The 6,000-nt window shown below is 34.8% G+C and overlaps 1 protein-coding gene across 2 annotated transcripts in view; it reads right to left on the minus strand.

Moving 5' to 3' along the window:
• LOC135207139 (GDP-fucose transporter 1-like) overlaps positions 1 to 2,940 on the minus strand; it is a 45,577-nt gene extending 42,637 nt beyond the window's left edge. The window contains exon 1 of one of the 2 annotated variants that reach the window (XM_064238729.1): positions 2,787 to 2,940. The gene's annotated coding sequence lies outside the window, so the exon portion shown is untranslated. Of the gene's footprint in view, positions 1 to 2,225; positions 2,247 to 2,786 lie in introns of those variants that run through there. The other variant, XM_064238731.1, reaches the window with a different exon arrangement.
• Positions 2,941 to 6,000: the final 3,060 nt, after the last annotated feature.

Raw genomic sequence — 6,000 nt, forward strand, 5'->3', positions numbered from 1 at the left:
AGTAACAATATAAAGTTGAACTAAATAAGGAGTAAAGTAAACAAGTAAGGGAATAAAGCTTTGCACCTCATAAACTGTGTACTTGTGTGCTGCCCGTAACTGTGTTTGTGGAGTGAGCACTTAAGAACCAGGAAGAGCAACCTAGTTCAAGTGCAATTTGGAGTTAATTAAGACCAAAACATGTATAACTACAATCAAATAAGCACTGTGGAGTTTCAGTTGTGATGGCAGTAAGGATTAAACCATCGATTATAAGGTAAAAATGAATTTCAGTCCAAACCATGACCTCGGGAATAATTAGTTTCATACTTTCACTAATATAGGCAACAAAATGCTGTTTTATGGTGCTGATTACAACTACAATCTTGAGTAAGATCAATAAATGTTACATATATACACTATTGCTCAAATAAGAGCTGAGAAGGCTGGGAAAGATATTGGATCATTTGCGGTTACGAACACCACCTCAGTCGATGGACGCCATATTGGATTTCAAAACTGCCTTGAAAACATATTTTACGAAGACCTCACATGCCTATTTTAGTTTGTGTGGCGCTTTCATATATCCCATTATGTTGACGAAACTTTAATCTTTTGAATGGTATGCTTAAAGATGTAAATGTATTCTTATTTCACCAATTAAATATCGAGTGAATAAGGCTGATCCACGCGATGACGATGGATCCACTGTGGTGTTTCCCCTTAGTCCACTCGGTTGTTTCCCCTAATGATGCTTTCATATATCACATTATGTTAACGAAACTTCAATCTTATGAATGGTATGCTTAAAGATATAATTGAATTGTTGTTTCACTAATTAAATATAGAGTGGAAAAGGGTCTTCTTCGTGAGTCAGGTGGACTCAATGCCATTGTTTACCCTATTACCAACAAAAGTTTCCCAGTTGTAATATCATTCATGTAAGTACTAGTGTAAACAACCGCAGACGATCCATCGTCATCGCATGGCTCGGCCTTATTCACTTGATATTTAATTGGTGAAACAATAATACAATTACATCTTTCAGCATACCATTCAAAAGATTGAAGTTTCGTCAACATAATGTGATATATATGAAAGCCCCATACGAACTAAAAGAAGCATGTGAGCTCTTCGTAAAATATGTTTTCAAGGCAGTTTTGAAATCCAATATAGCGGCAGTCGTGTGACTGGCCGTTCTAACCACAGACAATCCACCAACTTTCCCAGCCTTCCCAGCACTCATTTGAACAATGTTAGCATATATATGTAACATTTATTGATCTTACTCAAGATTGCAGTTGTAATCAGCACACTAAAACAACATTTTGTTGCCTATTTTAGTGAAAGTATAAAACTTTTTATTCCCAGGGTAATGGTTTAAACTGAATTCACTCTCACCCTATAATTGGTGGTTTTATTCTTACTGCCATCACAACTGAAACTCCTCTTTGCTTAATTGATTGCTATTATACACATTTTGGTCTTAATTCACTCCAAATTGCACTTGAACTAGGTTGCTGTTCCTGGTTCCTAGGCGCTCACTCCACAAACACAGTTACGGGCAGCACACGAGTACACAGTATATGAGGTGCAAAGCTTTATTCCCTTAATTTTTCACTTTACTCATTATTTAGTTTAACTTTATTTTGTTACTTCAAAATGTTTATTTAATTCATGTCTATTATCCCTTTTTTGCAACCAAATTAACCTCAAAAGATTACAAATATTTCAGAAGTACTTACAAGCAAACGACGCAACGAAAAAATTACTCATCGTTGCCAATCAAGTGGAGCTTCACACATACGCCAATGCATTTACAAATTGTTTCCATGAATTCTAGTTGTCACAGTAATGCAGTAATGATAAAATTGCTGTAATATGTAGATATACTACAAATAGATGTGCTAATTTCACTTATTTTCCCTGTTTTGTGTAAGTCTTATAGGTACCCAGTTTGGAGGGTAAACACATACCAATTGACAACACTGATAAACAATTGAAGAGCGCAAAGAATGCCATAGTTCCCTTGGATAAGTAGTGGTTGGAAGTCGTGTTTACGATTGTTGTGATGAAAGTGCCCCAGCATCTATGGGTACAAGTGGTGTGCAGATTTAGCACAGGAAATGGGAAGTTTGTTGACACAAGCGACTCGGCAAACATCGAGATGGCGTCAATCTTCTAAACCTTTTTAATTGTAAGTAAAAATTTTGAAAGCGTCATGGGGGTTTGGAGAAAATACTTACTTTGAAAGGAGAGTAGAGGTCTTGAGCTCCTGCTATCACCACCAACAACTCATGACTGATGACTATCCCCGGTGTCAGGACGTGTTAAAGTACTTTTTCGGAGGGTGGCCAAAAACATGGTAGTCAGTGAGTTGGCCAGTCCAGTCGGTTGTTTACCCTATACCTAGCCTAGTACCTACTACCTACTGTTTGGCTAGGGATCAGGTAGTTTTGGTGAATTACCAAAAGGTACCTAGTAGGTAGGCATTAGGTACCTAGCTTGGATAAGTCACAAAGTCTGATGCTTCAGTTGGCTACGGTAACCTAGGAACTCAATCCTAGACTGGGCTGGCCAGCTAGTATATACTACCTAAGTAGTAGCAAATCTGCAGCTAGGTACTACCTAGGTACCTAGTAGGTACCTAAGGTAGGTAGGTAGTACCCTAGGTACCACCACCTAAGTACTACCTATGGGTAGTACTTTGTTAAGCCATCATTAGGCCTGGACTAGAATATAAAGTTTCACTTCGTGGTAGGCAACATTCCTATGTAGACATTTCTAGTTAACAGTCAAAGGCTTACCTTTCTACAACATCAACTTTCACGTAGCAAACAAGAGATATTTGTGATGTCTGACTGTTCAACTGAAGTTCAGAAGTTCAGCGGCTCACACCTCCTATGCTACTCTTGGACTCTCAGCGAACAGTTAGGTTCCATTCATTTCCAAGGCCGATTATTACCAAAAAAATAAAGTTACTTATGAGACAATAATGTAAAAATCATTCTTATATTACCTAAAGTGACACATTAGGTATATCATAGAATAAAATACTCGTTAAAGTGTAACTATACGCAACGTTTTACCAACGGTATGATAGAAAGGCTGTAAGATCGTTTTGTTTGCTAGCTTTATTTTTGTTTACGTCGACTACTGAAACGTCATTTTGTCCGAATCTATTGATTCGTAGTATCCCGTACGCATTATGTCTTGTTTTCCTTGAACAAAATTACTCTAAATAGCTCCTAAAACTTTTGAAATGAGTAAAATCTTATAACTATACATAAATTTGTCTAATAAGTTTATTAAGATTTGGTTAATAAATTTCCACTGACGTGATCATATATTCGAACATACGAACAGATTTTTCTTGTTATATCTAGTACTCAAGCGACAACAATTGTTCTGAGAGACTAAGAGACTCGGATATCGTGTGATATATCCTTTATTTGGAACTATTTTTATAGGATTTAAAAGCTAAACGAATGAAATAATACGATTTTACTACAGATCCTGAGATGGAGGACAAGGAGAATAATAGGTACTCAGCAGAAATGTAATATCAATGACTTGTCAACATTTCTTTTTAATAACGGTAGTGAACAAGGAAATCATTTTCTCTGGTAGGTTTGAGATATATATATATATATATATATATATATATATATATATATATATATATATATATATCAAACCTACCAAAGATAAGGATTTTCTGGTTCACTACCGTCATATATATATATAAGATATATTATATATATATATATATATATATATAGTATATATATATATATAAATAAACAAACCTACCAAAGATAATTATTTTTTTGTTCACTACCGTCATATATATATATATATATATATATATATATATATATATATATATATATATATATATATATATATAACCTTCATTGCTGTGGATGAGCTAAATAAACACCTTGTTTACTAAAGCTTGAACTTTTAACAATTCAACATCAAAGTAAGACACTTGATAAACTGTTGCCCTATTGTTAATTACACCAAAGCTATCTCGTAAATAAATCTTAGGAGGTATGTATACTAGTATCCATTGTAAAAAAAAAACTGTTAGTATTATGAGTGAAAGTTGTTGTATTCTGAGCAAAAAACGTCGTTGATACAATAAACTCAAAAGACCATTAACTTGCAATGCAAGCTTCCATGTATAATCCAGTAATCAAATGGGAAATTTGGAAAACAGAAATAAACATGAAAAATGGATAAACGTAAATCAGGAAACAAACAAAAGCAGTATCCACATAAATAGAAAAAGTGTAAGTAAGAAAAATAATGCAACATTGTTTAAAGTATTGTTACGACCTATCTTGAACGTGAGAACATTTGCATCAATAATATGATAATAAGTCCCAAATGTATAGTATAATGCATCTTTGAATGAAAATTAAAACAATATTGGTATGGATTGTAATTCATAAGGATATATTGTGATTCCCTTCTTGTCTTTTGACTCTTGATGAAAGGGCTAACTTTGCAGTGTTCCTAATATTAATTCGAAAGTTCTAATGGTAAGGGAATGATATGATTATACATAAACCTACAAAGCTTGCAGATTTACAGCAAACATGCAAGCCTAGTGTAAATGGCAATTGGTCACAATGAGGCCGGAGAAGCCAACTGAGTCAAGAAGGGAATGGATTTTTTGCATTTTAAAGGATCATAAATTCATGAAGTGTTTTTGTGACAATGCAATTTTCATTGTAGGGCAGTTTCGCTGACATTAAAAGCATTTTTAAGATACTGAATAGAGTAAAACATTATTGCACATCTTTGCCCCTTTCAATGCAAGAGCTAGACAACAGTATTAATAGAAATTGAAACAAGTGATTATTATTGGCAAGATTTCATAAATCTATTTGGGAGGGAGAAAGGGTTTTCTTAAACGTATCTTTGCCTCTAAAATACCTGTGTTTCCATTAACACAAGACCTTATTCAAGAAGGGATAGTAGCCATTGTCTTGATATGCTAACAGGATTATCGTTTCTTACAGAACCGAAGAAAATGTTCCCATGAAAGGAACAGACGTCACATCGTGTTTTACGTACCTCTATAGACCTTGCGTCTACCACTAACAGATCGTCTAACGAAAGTTCTTACTGCGATCTCCTTCCAGCAACAGGCAACAGCAGCAGCTGTAAAGGTAAATATAGTTAAGTCCAAGAGAAGAGAAAAAGAAGAGGAAGCCGCCGAAGACGTAGTAAAGACTAAGAGTAGCCATCGGTGGTTATGGAGTATGTCATTAAGACTCCACAGTTCGTGGGTAAGTAGGCTAAAACGGACATTCTGAGGTGAACGGCGAAGGAAAAAGCGTAGTCTGTATACACTGAGTGAGGATCGTAGACCTGATTGTTTTTCTCGCTCTTTTCACTTGTCTAGTGCTCCCGTCACTTTATGGATTTAATCACATGGCTGTCTTATCAAAGTTACTGGAAAAAAAGATAGGTTTTGCATCACCGGAGACAGAAGACTTTTGACGTCCTCTCTCTCTCTCTCTCTCTCTCTCTCTCTCTCTCTCTCTCTCTCTCTCTCTCATCTCTCTCTCTCTCTCTCTGTCTATATATATATATATATATATATATATATATATATATATATATATATATATATAAGCTGAAATAATACATACTGAATATCATTCTCACATTAATTTCCAGAGTACATTTCGTGTGTTTGCTGGAAAAGTACCGTTTTAAAATCAATTATTCTAAATTCATACACGTATGAGAATTTGTTGTTCACAATTCACGATTTAATGGAGGATCGATTAAAGTTTAAATCGTAGCATATGTCGTGTGTTTGGTAGTCGGCTGTACTGGGAGCACAACAAAGATGATGCGTTGGTCTTTATGAGGTACAAATCTAACACCTTGCAATTTATTTATTTATTTATTTATTTATTTATTTATTTATTTATTTATTAGTGTAGCAATTACGGGACACTCGTTCGCTTCCCTCCCTGTTAATCTAAGCTTTCCATA

Source organism: Macrobrachium nipponense, chromosome 32 (assembly GCF_015104395.2).
Source record: "Macrobrachium nipponense isolate FS-2020 chromosome 32, ASM1510439v2, whole genome shotgun sequence".
Taxonomy (NCBI): domain Eukaryota; kingdom Metazoa; phylum Arthropoda; class Malacostraca; order Decapoda; family Palaemonidae; genus Macrobrachium; species Macrobrachium nipponense.